Genomic DNA, 20,695 nt, shown 5'->3' with positions numbered 1-20,695 from the left:
TTCACTGGTGTGGGAGCATTTGGTAAGCATGTTGTGAGCCAAGAATCATTGTGGCTGAGTTTGGCTTGCCGTAGTAATGTAGATTGTAGGAAGCCTTTCTTGAAATAAAGATAAGCAGGAACTAAGAGCAGAATGGTTTTGTCCCTGTCATGGTTATTTGGAACTAATGAATGGACATGGAAGTGAAGGGCGTGTTCCCAGTACCTAGGCACACTCCAAGTTATTTTTATTCCAAGTTAGGTTTTATAGACCTGATGTCATTGGTCAGATTCCTCTGACTTGTCCATTTGCTTGAGGAATATTTTTCTTGATCATGCACTGTCTTATCCTTCTCTAAGCCGTGTTCACTCCCTCAAAATGATGTTTAAAAATCCCTAATGCCAGGCACAAAATAAGCTACAAAAGAAAAGTGTCAGAACTTCCTCTAAAATAGTTTTGGTTGCTGAGTTTATTGCTCCCCTGGGAGGACTTTATGCTTTTGCATGAACAGGGCTGTAATTGGCCACTGCTAATTTATGTGGAGTAGTTCCCACCAGAGTTCTTGGGATTATCAGGTCTTCTCTGGGTTGTCTATTGAATAATACTGTGCTTACAATCTAGTTAAGCTGTCACAATCTTGATCCAGCCCAACAAGGAGAAGTGAGACAGTTAAATGAGGAAATGCTAAATGTTGGATCCTGAGAAATTAAGCTGAGCACCCCAGGCACTGGCTGAAGTCCCTGTGCTACTGCCCCATCCCTAGGCTGCTATGAGCTCATTATCACAATGATGAGAAGCATTGAAAAGGTTTAGTAATACTCCTTTCCCTGAAAGACTATAGTCTGAATTCTTCTATTGCTGGGATTACCTTAAATTTTCTCTTCCTTCCTATCAAAGTGGAAAATGCCCAGAACCCATCTGTCTGTCCTCTAGGATCTGTCTTAGAGCCAGAGAAAGGAGCCTGAGACCAGCGAGCCCTTGGCTCCCGGTAAATTTCATGGCACGTGTTGCTGGTTGCCCTCGGACCCTGCATGTCAAGTCGCGGTGAGCAGCTGCATCTGCACTGTGATCACCTTGTCAGGCGTCCTTCCGCCGGGGTCAGGGCCCAGCCGCACCCTGGGCGGCGTGGTCTCTGTGGTTTGAACAGCCTGGTGTGTGCTGCTGGGCCCCAGGACGTCCCGCTGCTGGGCTGAGCGTCCCCATTCCGTCCGGCGGCTCGTTCTGTGAGGACAGAGCACTTGCTCATTTCCCGACTCAACACAGGACTTCAGGCCTCCGTGTGCTGCGGGGACAGGGACGGAGCAGGCCGCACCGTCGCTCCCGGGTCGCCCCGGTCCCATTTTCACGTGTGCCAGTTCACCTTTCAGCGGGGCTCATTGCACCCGAGAAGTGTGCCCGTTTCGATGTTCCCCACTTCCTCCCTAGGTCAGATTTAGGGGGCCACGGGGACGGCCGAGTGGAGCGAGGGCCGGGCCTGTGCTTCTAAACCGTAGAATTAGCCTGCTGTTCGCGACCGGAACCCGCCAGGGCGTAAAGTGCCTTTCCGTGTGCGCGGGGGTCCGAGCTCGGGCTCTGCGCAAGGCCGGGGGGGGGGGGAATCGGACCAGAGCAGCGAAGGATGGAAAGGATGGAGCCGGGGCGGAGCCTTTTCAATAAGCGGGGTCTCCTTCCTGGGGGGAGCGGATCATCTCCGTCCCGAACCCGCGCCTCGAGCGGTGCCCAGGGCTGCCCTGCAGAGGGACACTCCGGAGTTCCTGGGGCGTACTGAGGGTCGAGCAGTGTGCAGCGTGAGGACCTGGGCCGGGGCTCAGCAGAAAGGCCTTTCGTCCGCCGGCGTGGAGTCCTTGTGGCTGCCGCCCGCTCAGGCACTTTATGAAATTTTGATGTCGGAATGAAGTTGTTGCTTGTCTTGTACCTTTTTGCTCATAGTATTGACAGTGCCCCTGCGTTGCTGGAGGCAGATAGCATCTCCGCGGTCACTGTGCTATTTCAGCTCTGCCGCTGACAACATCAGAAGTGTTTTAACAGCGTTTTAATGGGCAGCCTCCCTAGCTCCTTGGAGGCTTGTGCAGAGCGGCCTGCGACAGCCCGCCGCGCTCTGGGCCGCAGGCCCCCTTCCCTCCTCCAGCTGCTGCTTGTTCGGAGGGCCGCCGTCCTGGTGACAAGCACTTCTTATTTGGGCTGAGCAGGCCTAGGACTTGAATTCCAGAGATGAGATTGTGTAATATAAAAAAGGAAAGGTCTCCTAAGGACATTTTCTTCCCATCCTGTTAGGAGCAGGAAAAAGAAGTCGGATTGGGCGGAGGGGGGATGGGGGGAGCAAGAGAGAGGGTCTCACCAGGAATAAGTCTGCCCTTCCCAGAACCTTTCAGAGAAAATTCCTGGTGAGTCGTTAAAACTGAAGTATTCTCATTTGATGGAGTCACAGAGATCTATTTGGAGAACACTGTGCCCAGAGCCCCTGTTTTGTAGCTTTCCCACATTGTAGAGTTTTATGTGACGGCCCACAGGCACACAGAATTGAGGACAGTAACTTTCCACACTTGGGGACAGTTTGTAACGGTTTTGTGATACCCTGGGATTTTTCTCTCCTGCCATGAAATCCATCTCAAGGTTTGAAGCACAGTGAGTCAGTGCTCTGCGTGTGCTTGGTTCTGTTACTCGGTTGTCAGATGTAACAACGTGACATGCCTCCCCGCTGGTAACTGAAAACCTCCAATCTTAGGATGAAAGGGGATGGATATCCACCCTTCTCAGAATCCTCTTTACTAGACAATGAGGTAGTGAAATGAGGTGGAAAAAAGATATTATATTGACCTCCCCGCTCTGGTGCCAAAGACAGTTCTTGATACCTGCGCCCGTGGTCGTCAGGGTACCTAGGAGGGAACTGATCAGAATGGGAAGTAAGAAGAGGTGGTGACAACATTGCGGTCGTTACTGTAATCCAGGCACCCAGTCCAGTCCGGAGGCTCCCCCGAGGAAAGATGTCTGTGTTCCCTTTCGAAAGTGTGGTTCACCTAGACATGGAAACAACCTGAGTGTCCCTCGGTGGATGACTGGCTCAGGAAGACGTGGTGCATACAGGGGCAGACAAATTAGGTTTACAGTTGTGAGTACACAACACAGAGATTTTATTTTTGTATTATTACTTATTAATTACCGTATGATTTGTATTACAACTGTAAACCTACTGTTGCCCAACCCTGTGCATGCAATGGGATACTTCTCAGCCTTAAGGAAGAATGAAACACTGCCATTCATGACAGCGTGGATGGATCTTCAGAATATCACGCTAAGTGAAATAAGTCAGACGGAAGAGGACGAAAACCTTATGATTTCGCTCATATGTGGGCTATGGAACAGAAAGCAACAAATGAACAAACAAACTCATAGACACAGACAGCAGAAGGGTGGTCACCGGGAGGGAAGGTGGGGGAGATGAAGAGGATGATGGAGGGAGACTAGACTGGGTAGTGAGCACACACTGCAATATGCAGATGATGTATTATAGAATTCTACACTTGAAACTTATATAATGTTATTAGCCAGTGACCTCAATAAACAATAATTTTAAAAAGTGTAGCTTATCGTAGAATCAGTGTTTAGAAGTATCAGTGCAGACATCAGCAGCTATAATTGTTTCTCTCCATCAATTCCCCTTCTCAGGAAAGTTGTCTCGGGGACAGTGTCGTCTGGCTGTGTACAGGAGGGCTAAGAATACTTCCTTCTAATGTCAGAGAGAGACTGCCTTCACTGGAGGTCTCCCTACTTAGAATTGGTTTTTATCATTATCACCCTTCACAGTTTCTTTTTTCAGGCTGCCTGAGACAAACCTCCTATCAGACACTTAAGGCCATTTCACAGCCTTCTCTTCCCCATCAGACTGATAGTGCTAGGTTATCATCTGTCCTTCAGAGATGTGAGATCCTTAACTTCTCGTCACCAGCGGAGGCATGACTTTAGCTATTAGGGGGTAAATCTGATTATCGAGGTTGGAAGGAAACGAGCCCGTGCACCTCTGGGACACGTTCAGAATGGATTCCCGGGGCCGGGCGCTTCCCCTTCTCTCTCAGTGGGGCGCCTTGGCTGCTGCTCTGTGCCCCTGCTGGGACTGTTACCCCAACACGGTTATTTGTACAAAGGCTTCATTACACGTGCCTGTGCGTGGGGTCTTCTGCAAGGCCCCAAATAAAGACAGCTGCAGGAGTTCCTCAGAACATAAAGGAAGAGCCACGCAAACATGTCCTGTGGGAGAGGCTGATGGTGAAGCTACGGACGTGGGGTTAGAAAGCTGATTACATCACTAACTGCCAAATGGATTTACCTCCTTCTGCCTCAGCGTCCTTGCTTCTAAAATGGAAATTAGTATGGGAATTATAACCTACTTATATGAGTGTCAAGGATCAAATATACTGTATTATAGCACAGTGCCTGGCACAGAGTTCAGTGCTTGGTTGAAAGGGGCCGATGTTACTATTTCTGTTCGGTATACACATGCCTTGTGCTCAATAAACATAGGATCCCTCCCCATTTATATATATATATGTATATATATCCATATCCTCACTTGAGGACTTTTTTTTTAATCCTCACTTGAGGACATTTTTCCATTTTCTTGTTCAGATAGAGTGGAAGGGAAAGAGAGGAAGAGAGAGAGAAACATCGATGTGAAAGGGACACATCGAGTGGCTGCCACCTGCACAACCCAACCAGGGCCGGGGACAAACTGCAACCGAGGTACGTGCCCTTAGCGAGAACTGAACCCAGGTCTCTCGGGACTGCAGGCCGGTGCTCTAACCACTGAGCAAACCGACCAGGGCTCACTTGAGGACATTTTTACATTTATCTTCAGGTAGAGCAGGAGGGAGAGAGGCAGGAAGAGAGAGAGAGAGAGAAACATCGATGTGAGAGAGACGCATTTAGTGGTTGCCACCCACATGACCCCAACCAGGTCTGGGGAAAAACTGCAACCGAGGTACGTGCCCTTATTGGGAACCGAACCTGGGACTCTCTGGTCCGTGGTCCGTGGTTTGATGCTCTAACCCCTGAACCAAACCAGCCAGGGCTCCCTCCCCATATATTAAAAGTGCCTGATTTTAGGGTATTTGTTAGCTGTCATAGAGACATAGATACAAAAATGGAGGCCATTCAGGGGCAGAATAAAATCAGTCAACCAAGACATGAAAGAACAGTGGGGGCTGTAATAAATGGTGAAAAGGCCTCGGCATTCATGAAAGACAGAGCGTCCCTGGGCTTGTCTCACCATACAGTTCAGAGCTGAGAGACTGCTGTCTTTTCCAGTCGGAAATGAAGAAACCTCGGCCTGACTACCTACCATGGTCTGGGGCCTCAGTTTTCTGCGCGACATGGAGAGGTGGAATAGTGGTCTCCAGGGTATCTGTCGTTAACCTGTATACGTCTAATGGACAGAAAAAGGTCGTAGCAGCCCTCTTTCCACGCATGCTCAGCTCTCCTGTCCCTGAGTGAAGGTGTGTGTGGATCTGCCCTGGCAGACCTTTTGAGAAATCTTGGACCTGCCTTGTGTCTGCACCTTACCAAGAAGAAGCGTGTTAGCTTGCTCTCTGTGGCTGCCTGGGTGAGTTGCATCATGTGGCGAGTGGGAATGTTTACTTCCGTGGTCTTTCATCTTTGCTCCCTGACCAGTGGCCTCAGTCGTGGCGGGCCATGGCTACTCTGAACTCTGCCCGTCCCCAGGCCTGTTGGCTTTGGGGTTTTGCTTTGAAGTTCCCTGGTGCCTCAGGCAGCTGCCTTGAGTAAATCATTTGCTGCTCCCCCTTTCGAGCTCGCTCCTCTGAAAGATGGGGAAGGTCATGGGGTAGCCGCCAAGGAGCCAGGCTTCCCTCAGTGACGGTGCAGCTCCACGCTGGACTGTTCCCTTTGCCAGGCTGCTTGCTCCCAGGCTCAGGGGTTTAAACGCCCCTGTCCTTAGTCACACCTGCAGGTGGTGCGTGTGGATGTGTTTTCTGCACACACTGATTTTGCTTTCAGTTTGTGATCAGTGCAGAGCTGTGTTTTGAATAAATGTTCGAACCAATTAAAAACTCAGTGGAAACCCCTCTAATCAGCTCCTAGAGGTTTTGCCGACTGCCCGACGAGCCCCTCTCCTGTCTGCCCGGGTCCTGCCTCTCTTCATGTTTATGCATTTCCTCATTTTATGTCCCACCTGCCAGCATCCAGCTAAACAATGTCTTGAAATATGAGTTATTGTAAAGGGCTGCGTAGTATCTTTTCATGATGTGAAGTTTTTCAAAACTAAAAACTAGCAATTAGTACTCACTTGAAAGGAGGAATATATTCTGACTTCTTAGAACACCATACGGAGCAATTTATATTTGCATCTCTGAGGACCTTCGGGGAGGTAGCCATGTAATGAAAGACTCGGCTTAAGTTTTCTCAAAACGGCTGATTTCCGAAACCTGGGCTCCTGGTGGCGTGTGAAGTTGTTGCTACAGACGTCAACCAGGAAGTGTAGCTGGAACTCACGTGTAGCCAGGTCGTGTCTGAAGGACGTTTGCCAGGGATCATCATGTTCTAGGATTTGAATAGTAGGGGGATGAGTGTGCACTGGTCATTCTTCAATATCCTCAGCCACCTGGGGGACAAAAAAGCATTTGCTTTATATCAATTTGATTGTCCACCTTTCCTCCGGGACTTGAGTATAAGCCTATTGAGGACAGAAAGAAGGTTTTTTTCCCCTCTTATCCTGTATCTTTGTTGTTTACTCACTCATTTATAAAAGGAAGTTTTGAGCCCCTATTCCATGCATCTCTGTGCTAGGACCCACAGGTGACCTAAGACGCGCAGAGCAAAGTTCCTCGTGGGAAGCTGGAGTCAGTTCCCGTGTCTGAAGTGGAGGGGACGCGCCCTTTCCACTTGAAGTTCAGGGAAGGCTTCATGGAAGCCGTGTCGGGGAGCCCTGCTTTGTTACCTGGGACTAGGACGGGGTGGCCCCAGGCAGGGAGCATGGTGCTCGGGAGGCAAGGTGTACGCACGGGAAAGGGGTGCTCTGCTTTGCGTAGAACAGGGTGTGCCAGGGAGAGGACATCTGAGGAGTGTGTAGACGGTGGAGGGCTCGGAGCTCTGCAGTGTTCCATGTGTTTCCCAGGCCGGTCCGTCGGATTTGAATCTTACTTCCACCCACTTACCTCTGTGACCTTCGGCATATCTGTTTCTGTCATCTCTGTTCTTCAGGTTCCTGGCCTATAAAAACTAACAGGTGAAAAGAATTTTAATAATACGTTTTATTTAACCTAGTACAGCTAAATGCCGTTTCAAGATTCAGTCGATATAAAGATTATTAATTTTATAATGATTTCACATTCTTTTTTCCGTGCGGAGTCTTCAGAATGTGCCGCAGAGTTTATCCTTCCAGCACGTCTCAAGTCAGACTCGCCACCTTTCCAGTGCTCGGCCACACCCGCCGCACCAAGCTCCCCGCACACAGCTCCCCGCACGGAGCTCCCCGCACACAGCTCCCCGCACAGAGCTCCCGCACGCAGCTCCCCGCACGCAGCTCCCCGCACGCAGCTCCCCGCACGGAGCTCCCCGCACACAGCTCCCCGCACACAGCTCCCCGCACACAGCTCCCGCACGCAGCTTCCCGCACGCAGCTTCCCGCACGCAGCTCCCCGCACGCAGCTCCCCGCACGGAGCTCCCCGCACACAGCTCCCCGCACGGAGCTCCCCGCACACAGCTCCCCGCACACAGCTCCCCGCACACAGCTCCCGCACGGAGCTCCCCGCACGGAGCTCCCGCACGGAGCTCCCCGAACGCAGCTCCCCGCACGCAGCTCCCCGCACGCAGCTCCCCGCACGCAGCTCCCCGCACGGAGCTCCCCGCACGGAGCTCCCGCACACAGCTCCCCGCACACAGCTCCCCGCACACAGCTCCCAACCCTTCCATCTGCAACCTTGGCGTTTAGGAGCAGAGAGGGAAGGGAACCTTAGAACTGAGCTCTGGAGTCATTCCATGCTGATAGCCCGAGCTATCACCTACAGGTGTCCTAGACATGCCACAGGTCAATGCAAATACATGTTCCCTCTGTCAGCCACAGAAATCCCTTAGCAGATACAGAATGGAAGCAGTCGCTGGGAGCAAGTCCATCCTGGTGGACACGTGAGTCTTCCGCTGGCATTTTTTTGGAGACGTGCGATTCATTGCCCCTTTTATTCTTTCTCGACTAAGGCTGCCTTTGTGTTCAGGTCTAACAGCCTTGGAAGAACACAGATTGTGTGCTAAGTAGAATAGTGACCCTTTTTCACTTAATGAGTGGCTGACTGAATTGCCAGCACTGATCTAATTCCAGTTCCTTCTGAAGTTTACCTTTTACACTTGTGTTGGTTTTAGCCAGTGGCCACTGTGTCAAAGGTCATGAACTTGTACACTTCCTCCCCAAAGATTCACTGTATCAGGAACAGTTGGTTAGGATCCTTCTAGATTAATTTGTGTAATTTTGCCACCAGTGGTCCACAAAATCATAAAGCCTTTTTTTCTTCTTTCAAATGGATGATAAAGAAAAAGGAAAAGAATGGAATTCATCAGCATCCTAATTATCTTAGTTTTAAGTTCATCTATAAGTGTGTCTTTATGGATGCAGTTTTACTAGCTTAAAGCATCTAATTGAAACCAGATCCTTAAATCTCTTTGGATCAAGGAGCAATAATAAGCCCAGAACAGTTTATCCCTACAATCCAGAAACACTTATATGTGCTTGTACTTGAGATATATATAGACATATATACACACACACACACACACATACATACATACATACATGTAATCAGTTTACTCTCCCAGCTTCTTTTGCCACCTAAGACCTTAGCATGATCTTGTATGGCGATGAAGGGGATATTTATTCCTGTTTTAATGGGTGCAACCAAACAGGGAGGGTAGGAGCTCAATTATTAGTGATTGTTCAAAGGATCTATTTTCTTTATATATGGTATAATGGAGACTACCCATATATTTTCAGCCCCTTATATGGGCTACGGTCACCTTGTTGTTTACCAATGTAGACTGTTAGCAGGATGGGTAGATTTTGGCTAGAGCAGTTTTTCATCTATAGGTAGAGGGATTACCAGAATGAGCCCTCACAGACTGTCCTAGATGGGGTGCATGTTCCAACCCTAAACCTAGAAAGGCTAAGTCAGTTGTTCTTAATATTTTGGGCTCACAGGCTGCTCTGAGAAGCTACTGAAATTTATGACTCCTCTCCAGAAAAGATGTGCAGTCTACATTGGTTCTTATACACAAGAGAACGTTGTTTATACTTTCAGGGGATTCAGGACCCCTCTGAAATCCATCCCCTGGATCCTAGATTAAGAAAATTCATTTGATCTCTGTGATAGGTGTTAGTCACTAATGCTATTGTAACCTAAGCATGTCTGTCCCTCAGACCACAGTTATAATTGAGGACAGAGGAACCCTAGGGATTGTGGGAGATTTCAGAAAAAAAAGGGCTTTAGCTTTGCAGGGAGTTTGTGTTTGCCATTGATTAAGGTGACACGAGCAGGTAGAGTGGAGCCCGTCTGGATGCTGGGTGACCTTACGTGCCCTGAGGTCATGTGGCTGCAAGAAGGGCCAGAAGCCAGGAAAGAAGAAATCAGGCAAAGGTCCAGTCGTCATACCAGTGGGTCTGGTTAGGCTCCCTGGTCTAAGCTCAGGCAAGCTCTTGGTGCTCTGAGGACAGGTCTTCGGAATCAGAAACCTGCACTTGGGAAATATAACTCTCTCTGCTGTTGATATTTTCTATGATGATTCTCTTTTGCTGTCTCCATGGTTTTATGTAGTATTTGCACCAAGATCACACATGGAAAGGGAGTTTTGCAAATACATCCTTGAGCTTTATACAGAGGACATCCCCTAGGGTTGTGGACAGCATTCTCCTCTCACTCCGGAGGGAACCCCCAGGGAAGTAAGTGCCCAGGCGGGGCCACAGGTGGGGCCCGGGACTCCCTCCCACTTGGAGACTTTCAGATTTTCAACCCTGAAGAGTTTTGCATTTTGTTTTTGTAAACTTGCCTCTTTCTAAGGGCTTATTTCTCCACATTCTTGCTTCACCCCACCAGGCCCAGTAGAAAGGGCAGTAGGACCTTCCTCGTGTAGAAAAGTGTGACTCCTGTTTGCAGGACCTGACCCTCAGCTGAAGCCTTGAACCGGTTCAGAGGCAGGAAAATCCCTTATCGTTTTGCTTGGAGATTCTTTTAAGCCCCAGTAGTGTTGAGAAGTTATCAAGGAGACTGTAGACACATTGAAATCTTTAGCTGGAGAAACTGCCTTAACAGGAAACCATAATTTATTGTATCTTTTTAAAGGATTTGAAAGCACTAACGTAAAAGGTCCAGTAAGTCCAGTATTTTCCAGAATCATTGAATGTTATCCTAAAGAACGAAAGCTGTCACCTTTTAAATCACAGACCAATTTTCTGTATCTAAATACAGTAATTTTTCTTTTAGGCAGCCCAAGTCCAAGTGGTGAAGCACATTCTTATGCTTCTGAACTTCTCAATTTAAGTAGGTTCCTGAGCGAGGAGAGAGGCTTATGGGTGTCTCTGGCCTCAGCCCCAACTCTGGAGACATCTTTTCTTGAAGCTAGGATTTTATCTTAAAATTAGCGTTACTATTAGAAGCTCGTCCACATGCATATGTTTGTTTTGATATATAAATCATTTGCCTATCAAATTAACTTTTTTCCCTAAAAGTTTTGACGCAAAATACTTTCCCTGGCCCAACACTACATACCCCCAGAAATACCGCAAGAGCACAGACATTGGTAGAGGTTATATTTTTTATCGCTCTCTTCCATTCCCATTTTACAGATGAGAAACAAGTTTTATCAAGTTCAGGGACTTGATCAGGGTCATAAACTCAGGAGGTGGCAAAGCTATACCTATCCCATGTCTTCCTTGGGTTACAAATCTATAACTCAAAACCATGTGGACGTTAATGAGTCCTGTCTTCAAAAGAAATAAGAACCCTCCCACTCTATCTGAACAAAAGGAAAAATGTCCTCGGGTGAGGATTAAAAAACAAAAACAAAAACCCTAAAACAACAAAAGAAATAAGAAGGTGGGTTTAAAAATATTCCACAAAGTAGCTCTGGCCAGTTTGGCTTAGTGGTGAGAGCATCAGCCCACAGACAGAAGGGTCGAGGGTTGGACTCCCGGTCCAGGGCACATGCCTAGGTTGCAGGTTCGATCCCCAGCCCTGGTCAGGGTCGTGAGGGGAGTAAGTAGGGTCATGGCCCAATAGCTCGGTTGGTTCGAGCGTCACCCTGATGCACCCGGCTCGGGATTCGATTCCCGGCCAGTGCACCTGCAAGAATCAGCCAATGATGCATGAATAAGTGGAACAACGAATCGATCTCTCCCTCAGATCAACAAATAAAAACTTTACAAAAGTGTGAGTAGGGGTCTAATGTCCCTCAAAATCATGATCTGGTAGGAGTAGGGGTTTCTTTTATGGACAGAAAAACAGTCTCAACCAGGAATCTTGGTTGTATTTACAGCAGCTTGGCAGACCCTTGAATGTAGCTCATTTCCTGGCCCATGCCCTAGTGCTGCCCTGAGAACCCTCTTACTTATGAAGAAAGTCTTCACGAACCCTAAGTCCTGAGTTTCATCCTGGGGATCCAGGACCCATTTTCTCTTAAAGGGATGGGAGGGGGTACAAAATGGTGGGAAATTCTCTGCAGGTCCTATTGTATTCTCAGCTGTTCTATTCTCCGTTGCTACTTTATTTTATCGTATCTTCAGCCCTGTGATTATGTGTAGTGGAAATAATTGTTCTTACCATTATTAAAATAATTATGTTCTGCATTATTATCTTCCACTCATACACCTAGTCAGGAGATCATAGCAGCTTGCCCGAGCTGTTATTGTAAGACACAAAGTTATGTTGCCTGCGTCGGTTTGCAATTTCATGGAATGTGCTTCCATTTGACTGTATTTGCAGATGGACCCATGTGCTTCAGTGTGGGTTTGGGGTCTCTGCGAAGTCGCTCCTTGGCAATGACCTGTAGCCGGACTGCTGTCCCTTGGGACTCACCTGTGTGACTAATTGGAGTGGGAGTGTGATAAACTTTGTTACTACTTAACAAGAGGCTAAAAATGCTGCTTTTTCTTTGTGTTTGTTTGTTTTTCTCCCTATTACCCAGCAATACCCTTTGAGGGATAAGGGATAAGAGGTGGAGAGGATTAGAGCTCATTGGGAAGGATCTGAACGCCCGAGTTTCATTTCTCATTTCGGAAGCTTCACACCTTGGAGCCCCAGGGAAAAGCGCTGACCCCGGGCTTTTACAGGTTTTGTTGTAAAATCCAAGTTTCTCAGAACCCTCGGTGGCTAATGGCTTTCGCAGAAGTGATTTTACAACGAAAGGTGGCCATCAACCAGGCTTGTCTTCGTTCATTGTCCACATCAAAAAACGAGGGTGCATTTGACTCACTGTGCTAGTTCAATATTTCTAAGAAGGGTTTCTTTTTTAAAAGGTTGCAGTCTTGTGATCAAAACACAGTAAAAGGACGGCTCCCCTAAAAAGTGGAGCAGCAGACTTGGTTGAAGGTGATGTCAAACGGGCAGGCCGGAGAGGAATTCTAACCCCGTCCTTCACGCACTGAGGGACCTTGGACCAGTCACAACTTCCTTCCCATGCTTTTCAACTTGAAAATGAAAGGATTGGACCAGCCCTTAGGTGTGAGAGAGACCTCCCTCTCACACCTCCTGTTCAACAGCTGAGCCTTTTTTCTAGTGAAACTTTGTACAGGACCCCAATATATAAAACAGATCTGAGTGAAAATGTCTCATTAATGGAGGGTACCAGGAAAGTCTTTCTCTGGCCCCAGCTCTGGCCCCAGCTCTGGCCCCAGAGGCACGGCTACCTTATTTGACCTTTAAGAGTGCCCCAGCTGTGGCATCCTATAATTGTAATTCATCTGAATTAAGTATTATTAAAATCACTGGGTGTTTTTTGCTTCTTTTCATTCAGTACCTGCATCAGGGAGGGGGGAAAAAGGGTCTTGAATTACAGTATGACTTAAGTTAGTAGAAGATATAATTCACTGATGTGAAAGACAAGCACAGGTCTAAACATTGGACTGTTACAAGTTGTGGAAATTCACACTAGAAACCCTCATCCTTTGCCCCAGAATGCATGGAGCCAGAACACAGAGGAGCAGATAAATGATGAACCTCGATCATTAGACCTCGCTTCTGAAATACTTTGAGCACTGGTGTACAGCTCCCTCTGTTTCCTACTTCTCCTTTCTCAAATCCTAGATGGCTGCACTTTGGAATTTTGGCCCTAAATGGGTATTTCTTGGTCCGCCGCCCCCCCCCCCCCCATCCCTCTCGTTCGCTGGAGTCAGCTCAGAAGTCCTCTCATTCCTACCTGTCATCGCAGCTAATACCTTGCAGATTCAATACCACACTGTTGTATAGGATTAAATTCTGAGCCTTCCAGGAAAAAATTTCAGAGAGAGTTCCTTTGCTGTTGTTAATTGCAAAATAAACAGCTCTCCCTCCCAGGGAGTGGAGTTTCCTTCTCCTTTGGTGGGCTTCCCTCTAGCGATGCAGGAGCTGCTGGGCCCCGATTTACACCTCCAATTCCAGACCAGTTTAGAGCTCGCACTTCAGTTTCTCAGCTCCGCTCGCGCTAACCCGCTCGCGGACGCCGGATCCCCCGGCCTGTCTGCGCCGCGCCACGCGCCGCCTTCCCCCGCCAGCACTTCAACCTCCTTCTGTGTGTTAGAAGTGTACCTTTGAGTCAGAATCTCTCCCCCCAAAATGATAATAGCAAATAAGTTTAGCATTTTCTGTCAGCTGGGCACTGCCCTTAACACATTTAATTTTGTATTGATTGATTGATTTTAGAGCCAGAGGAAGGAAGGGAGGGAGAAACATTGCTTTGTTGTTCCACTTATTTATACATTCATTGGTGGGTCCTTGTCTGTGCCCTGACCCGGGTCAAACCTACAACCTTGGAGTATTGGGACGGCAGTCTAACCATCTGAGCTCCCGGCCAGGGCCCATCCTGAGCACTTTTAGTGTGTTAACTCATTTGAACTTTTGAAGAAGAGCGAGACAAGGCCCAGATGAAGCGGTCGGTACAGAGTTTCCAGAATCCCCCTTGGTTCCTTGTAGCCAAATGACTTGCAGGCAGGCTGGCAGACAGATCCCAGATGAGTGTCCTTCAATTAAAATGCACAATTTGGAGAATTTGGATTTTTTTTTTTTAAACAAACCAATGAGCCACTTGAGTTGCTTATGTATGAAATGACTGTCTGGCAGGTAGAGTTATTATTATTCTATTACGTTAAAAATGATTAACAAGGGCTTAATTTCATTCCAAACAGATTGTGTCAAGGCGATTCGGCGCTGCAGAAATACAGTGAAATATGAGAATTCTGAGCCTGGAGCTGAGGCTGAGCTAGGGACCCCAGTCCGTCCTACCCCTTTCTAAACAGCCTCCGCCATGAAACTTTCTTGACCTTTTCACCTTTAAACTTTGTTTGAACTTGGAAAGAAGACTTTTGAATTATTTAAAAAGGAAAAAGGAGAAAAAAAAGAAAGACAGGAGTAAAAAGGTTGGGGGAGGCCGTGGAGGAGATGTGGAGACCGAGGGAACGGTCTGATTATATGTTAGCGTAACAGTAATACTAGGAAAATAATCCTCCTCTTGTGTATGAGTTTCTGCTACTGGGAGCCACAGGGTAATCAGCTCACATGACATACCCAGAGGCTAATGCTAGCCTGTGCTGTTTTTGAACATATTCAAACAAAGGCTGATTATCCAAACAAGAATTTGGTTTGCAGCAGTCGGACCGGTCGATTATAGTTAGTAAAACTTGGCGCCTTGTGAGCCTGGAATGTTACAATTGCAGCTGGGTCTTCGTTTGTCAGGCAGCCTCACGAAACAGTAAAACCAGAGATTTTTATCTCCCCGGGACTCCATTTTAACTCCTTGGATGCGAAGAGTAAAGTGCCAACTGTCACAGCTCGATGCTGGCAGCTGCTGTGTCCCGTCCCGCCAGTCTGGGGGCCGGCAAGTTTTCTTAGAACTTATATTAGAGAATTAATCGTGGTTACGCGTTTATTCCTTTACCCAACGTTTATTAAGTGCTGCTATGGACAAAGCCCTGTGCTATATTCAATTTAGGTACAATAAATGGGTCTAATAGATGGCCTACAATAGTCAGTTATTACTCTACATTATGAGTAATTTAGTGGAGGGGGTGGGGACGGTACATTAAGGTTATTGGAGAAGGTGTCATTGAACTCACCTTGAAGGAAGGTAGGCTTGAATCTCAGTGGTTCTCAAAGGGATTTCATGCCGCGGGAACAGCACAGGGAAGGAAATAGAGGCAGGAAAGTTGGGTGGCGGTTGGGAAGGGAAATAGTAGGAAGAGAAGCCAGAACTCAGAGATGGAGAATCTAGGCCTAAGGGAGTGGCTTTGCTTGGTAAACCGAGAAACAATTACACGTTATCTTTAGCATTTACTTGGCGACCTTTAATAATAATAGATTGACATATATTGAATGTTTAGCATATGTAGAGACCTCGAGTCCTTGTAGTAATTCTCTGAGAAAACTGAGATTCAGAGAAACTGAGTAACTCTCCCAAGATCACACAGCCCATGACGTGGCAGAGTGGAGATTCAACCCCAGAACTGGCCACAGATCCCCAGCTCTTAACCACTTTTCTGGTGTCCTCTCTGTGTCTTTTAAAGTTGCTGATGATCATGATGCAGAATGGATTAGGCATATTTTTATAGGGAGGCAAGAAACTTGATTCTAATGGGATCTCACTGCCCTTGAATTCTCTGGTTATAGGGAACAGACTTGCTTTACATGCATGATCTTTATATTGGGGATCAATATACAGTTACGACGGTCGCCGCTCTGAGTTGATTTAAGTGTGCGGGTCCTAATAAGTTCATGGGAACAAGAGTGTTTCTCCTTGACCAGTTCCATCATTCCGAGGCGGGGTGCTCTCCCGGCTACTTCTGACAGTGATTTACGGGAGTGCAGAGCTGGCTCTGGCAGTTCAGGTCCTACGTGCATTTATGACATGGCCTTTTCTGAGAAACACTCTTGGTCCCATTAGTAAGTATATGGCTCCCACTTCCCGGTTTCCACAGGGCATCTTCGCCGTGTTCTTATCCTCTGCTGACCCCGCCACCGTCTTGTTTTCTTTCCTGTCCTCTTTGATATACTCTGTTATTGTAAGCCAGGCTTGTGGCTTCTGGGAGGGGTGATTGGCAGGGTCAGGCAGACATAAGCACTGAAACGTGCGTCCCAGAGGTGGAAGCCAGATTTCCTCTCAGGGCCCCGAGGCCAACTCCTGTGATAGCTTTGTGGCTGCAAATAGCAAAAATCGAAATGGATATTGCAGATAGTCCAGACAAGCAAATAAGAAATCCAAATGCTTGCATACTTCTGATGTTGACATTTATTAGTGGATATTTTAAACAGCAGAAGCGATATAGCATATCTGTGTGTCCGTTTTTCCTATGTAGGGTATATGGGTTGGGTTTACAGTTCGTAGGGGGAGATTAGGTGCTGATTTAGAGAGTTTATTTTTGAAAAGCAAAAGCAAGAGTGAAGAAAATAACAGGTTACCAGATTATAGATAGTGGGAGTTCATTAGGCCCGACATCATTATTTAGCTTGGGTTCAAACAAATTCTCTGAGTAGTGAGTTTGGAGAAGAGATACCAGCTTGAAAGGTATTACCGTTAAGGATAGTTACATACCCAAGAGGCCAGCCTGGGTTTGAAGTCCCGACTACAGCTGTACGTATTTCCAGGGGCGGGGACTGGGGGTGTTGGAGAATTGGTTTGCTTTGTCTTTTAATTCCATTTGCAAGACCGTGAGCAGATAGCTCTGAAACCTTTGGGGAAACTGTGGAAATTCTAGAGATAAGCTTTCTATAATTTATGGTGCTTATGGAAATTAGGGTGGCCTAATGATGAGCTGTTTTCCCTTTCTGATGTTAATTATTTGCGTTATGTCAGTGGCTCTAAAATTAATAAAAAGAGGGAATTTCCCTTACTTTGGGTGATCATGTTTCAATGTGTTAATGTTTCAGGAGTAGCAGAGGATAACATGCTACTGTTAAGATCTAGATCATGCTAAAAGTATTAAACGTGGCTTTTGGAGATTAAGTTTCCCTACTTAAAATTAAGAACTTAAAGATTTTAATCAAGATAATCTTAAAATGTCTTAAGGTGCAACGTATTCTGGAGGTGATACCACTTGGAATAGTAAAGACCAAAGGAGAAATTGTGAGTTAATGTTTACTCTTTTATTACTATTTTAATCAAATGGCTTTACAACTTGACCTTTTAAATGTGAATATATTTTTTTAAAAGAACACTAAGGTATGTGAAGCCATAACTGCTTTGCTGGAAGTTCACAAGCCTAAGTCTCATACCTGAGTTTGAAATCTGTCCATGATAAAAATATTGTGATTGGAGTGTTCTGTGAGGGCGGTTACATTGTCGTGGTGACAGGTGTTTTGGTGTAGGTGAAAGCATCTTCTGGACGTTTGGGAACTGTAACCGTGTCACTCAAACAATAGTAATAATGAGGTTGATGATAATAACAGGAGCTTCCATTTTCTGAATACCTGCTCTGTGATAGGCACGTCTCAGGCACTTTATATGCATAACGTCTTGTCCTCACAGGTATCCTGCCAGGGAGAATCAAATCTTTATTTCACAGATAAGACAACTCAGCCTAAGAGAAGAAGATGGTCTTCAAACCCAGTTTTCTCTGACTCCAAAGTCCACGTTCTTTCCACTGTACCATGATATGAAAAGGAATGCGGTGTAGCTGCTGCTCATTTAAAACTCACCAGTTTTAGCACACATGCCCGAGAAGTTCAAAGCAGATCTTATCTCACTCAGTCGACCAGATTCTTTCTTTTACTGCGTTGCTGAGCTCTGTGACGAAAGGGCCCCTTTCTCCTACATTAACCCCAAACACGCTGAAGTCTATCTTAAGTAAAACGGTCCCCCGAAAGAGGCATTTGTAAAAGGCACGGAGGGTTGTTATTCTTAAGATGATTTTGATGAATTCGAGGGCAAAAATAGGTTAGGCTTTTGATTAGATTTCAATATGCCACTCTTCCTTGGGAACTTTCCTTTGCTTGGGCATGAAAGAAACCTTGCCCTGAGAAACCTTCGCTCCTTCTCGCTCCGCTCTCCACCCCCGCCCGTTGCGCACCCTTCGGAGGAATCCAACCCGAAATCACAATCCGGTGAGGCTGTCTTTTGGGGGACCCTCAATACAGTTGACACACTGAATTCGTAGATTTGGCATTTGAGGTTTGAAAGTGACTCTGAAAGTCAATGAGGAATTTATTCGCTATCATTACTGGTTAGAACGTTGGTACATGGGAGGCATCGGCAAAGCCTGTCGGACCACCCAGCCTCTGCATCTCTCTTCTGTGGCTCTGTTGTTCTCTGCTTGTTGTCATGTTGTGATTTAAAACGTGCACACACAGAACAACAGCTCTCTCTTTATGCTAATGATGGAAGAGAAGAGAAAGTAAATAAGCCTAATGAAGTAACAGTTCTTAGGGAAAACCAGTTCGAAATTGTACTTTCCCTCCCTACTAACAGCATTTAACACATAGGTGTTTTAAAACAAATGTTTGTTGAATCAACGCTTAATCTTTCTGAGAAACCTAAGCACCCTCATAATAACGGAGTAAGAGCAGGAGGGGTGTGTGTTCTGAGGAGAGGGGAATGGTTTCCCGGTGATGGCATATCCAGGACCAGAATGACTCCTGTTATCCAACAGGAAGAAGCCGAGAACCCGAGGAAGACAGAATAAATATCAGGAGACCTAAAAGAGATCTTTAGATACGGCCTGGCTAGCCCTTGCCCAAATCACTACTCTTGAAAACACATGACTATATTTTCGGTGGTGTTTTAGTAACTTTCATATCTACTTTAAAGCCGATCCACATTTGAGTGCTGTTGGCAACCAGACCCCAGCCCTCCTCTTTTTATATTTGATGCTTTAGACATGACAAGAACTTCCTCCCTGACGGGCCAGTGATGGTTAGACCCTTCCTCCAATGGGAAGAACATCACTGAATGCCAGCTCTTGGGAAGAGCTGTGGCGGAGCCTGTAGTTACAATCTCATGAGCTGCAGAGAGCCTGGAATTCAGGGAGCTAAAGGGAGAGTTCGTGTTCATATTCTCTCCTCTACCAGCCAACATACTTTTTTCAGAGGGCGTATTCTCCCCTTTTTTGAGCCATTGTTAAGCAGGAGGAATAGAGTTGATCACTGCCTTTAGGAATGAATCCTAATTTCTTTCGGACAGATTCTTGACAATTTCATTTATAATCTCATGTAATGGATGCAAACTATTCTATCATTGGCTAGGTCAGGATTTACTTTGCCAATTCTTTAGAAGGTAGTGTCTTTAAAAGACAAAGAAGGAGGCTTTCAATGGATAAAACAAAAAACCACAAAACCTAAGGAAAGTCCACTCAGTCTATGGAACTAACATGAGCAAAGGCATGAGTTTGGAAACAGGGCAACTAGACATTAGCAAAAATATGTCATAAAAAAAATTAAGAATAGGCAAAATTTAGAAGAGTATTTTACTTTAATGTTAAAATTGCCTAATGCTCACAGGCTCCATTTACTTGATATTTTACAAAATGGGATATACAGGGAAGGATAGAAGTCTTTTCAGACTTAACTGTAATTGCGTAGGAGTTGTGATTTCACTATTCATCTTTCTAAATACAGTGTAATAGGCTAATGTTAGGCAGTCCTTAGGCAAATATTATTGACCGGCATAACATCGCTTATTTTAAAAAGTGAAAAAAATCATTTTCAAACAATCTGATGTCAAACAGTTGTTCTTTCTGGTAGAAACTATGTGCACACATCAGAGTTGCACAGTGTCCCCCACCTGCAACTCAGTGATTTCAGCTGGTGGGCTTATCAGAAACAGCAGTTTCTAAGGCAACACCTAAACTTTGTACTTATTTTCAGTGACAGTGAAGTTCTCATCGCAAGACAACTCAACAGGAGATTGTTCCTCTTATTGCCTGAAGCAGGCTGCAGGGCGGGCCTGGCAGCTCTTTAGGGTCTAGAGACCTAGTCTTTGTGGACCTGATGTAGTGTTAAAGCTCCTCTTTGACATGTGAACAGAAACGAAACTCTGAGGGTTCAAGTGATCTGCCCTGCGTGCCGCAGTGACCGAGCGGGCTCACCAGGACGCCCCGATTCTGCCTGCCTTGCATACTGACCAGGGATTCTTTTCTGTCCTGGGACAGCCCTGTGCCTGTCATGATCCCACACCGGTCTGTCTAAGGTAGCATTCTGGATATGGTTGAGTCTGGAACAGGTTTAAAATACAGGGTGGGGCAAGAGTAGGTTTACAGTTGTGAGTACACGAAATAAGAGTTTATTCTTGTATTACTGTTTATTAATTAGTGTGTTGTTTTTCTTTACGAACAGCTGTAAACCTACTTTTGCCACACCCTGTAGATTGAAATTGATCCCTGGGTCTCTCCCTCTACTTTCAACACCACCTAAGGATGTTCTAAAAGTCCCAGGGGTCAGGGGGTGGACTTAACATATTGGGATAGCATATTCACTAACGTTTTGGACATGGCTCCCCTGTTGTGGCCTGGGTACCTGAATTGTTGCAGGTCTTCTCTCGTGGTCAGTA

At 46.4% G+C, this 20,695-nt stretch overlaps 1 protein-coding gene across 9 annotated transcripts in view; it reads left to right on the top strand.

Moving 5' to 3' along the window:
• The window catches only part of BCAS3 (BCAS3 microtubule associated cell migration factor), a 517,634-nt gene that overhangs the window by 380,706 nt on the left and 116,233 nt on the right, over nucleotides 1-20,695 (top strand). For 2 of the 9 annotated variants that reach the window (XR_004960281.1, XR_004960282.1), the window contains exons 25-26: nucleotides 17,222-17,278; nucleotides 20,014-20,335. The exons of 5 other annotated variants lie outside the window; for them this stretch is intronic. The gene's annotated coding sequence lies outside the window, so the exon portion shown is untranslated. The remainder of the gene's footprint in view (nucleotides 1-17,221; nucleotides 17,279-20,013; nucleotides 20,336-20,695) is intronic. 2 more of the 9 variants (XR_004960283.1, XR_004960284.1) reach the window with 1 other exon arrangement.

Source organism: Molossus molossus, unplaced genomic scaffold, assembly GCF_014108415.1.
Source record: "Molossus molossus isolate mMolMol1 unplaced genomic scaffold, mMolMol1.p scaffold_m16_p_19, whole genome shotgun sequence".
Classification (NCBI taxonomy): Eukaryota; Metazoa; Chordata; class Mammalia; order Chiroptera; family Molossidae; genus Molossus; species Molossus molossus.
The sequence above is the reverse complement of the archived record's forward strand: the minus strand, read 5'-3'. Positions and strand labels throughout refer to the sequence as shown.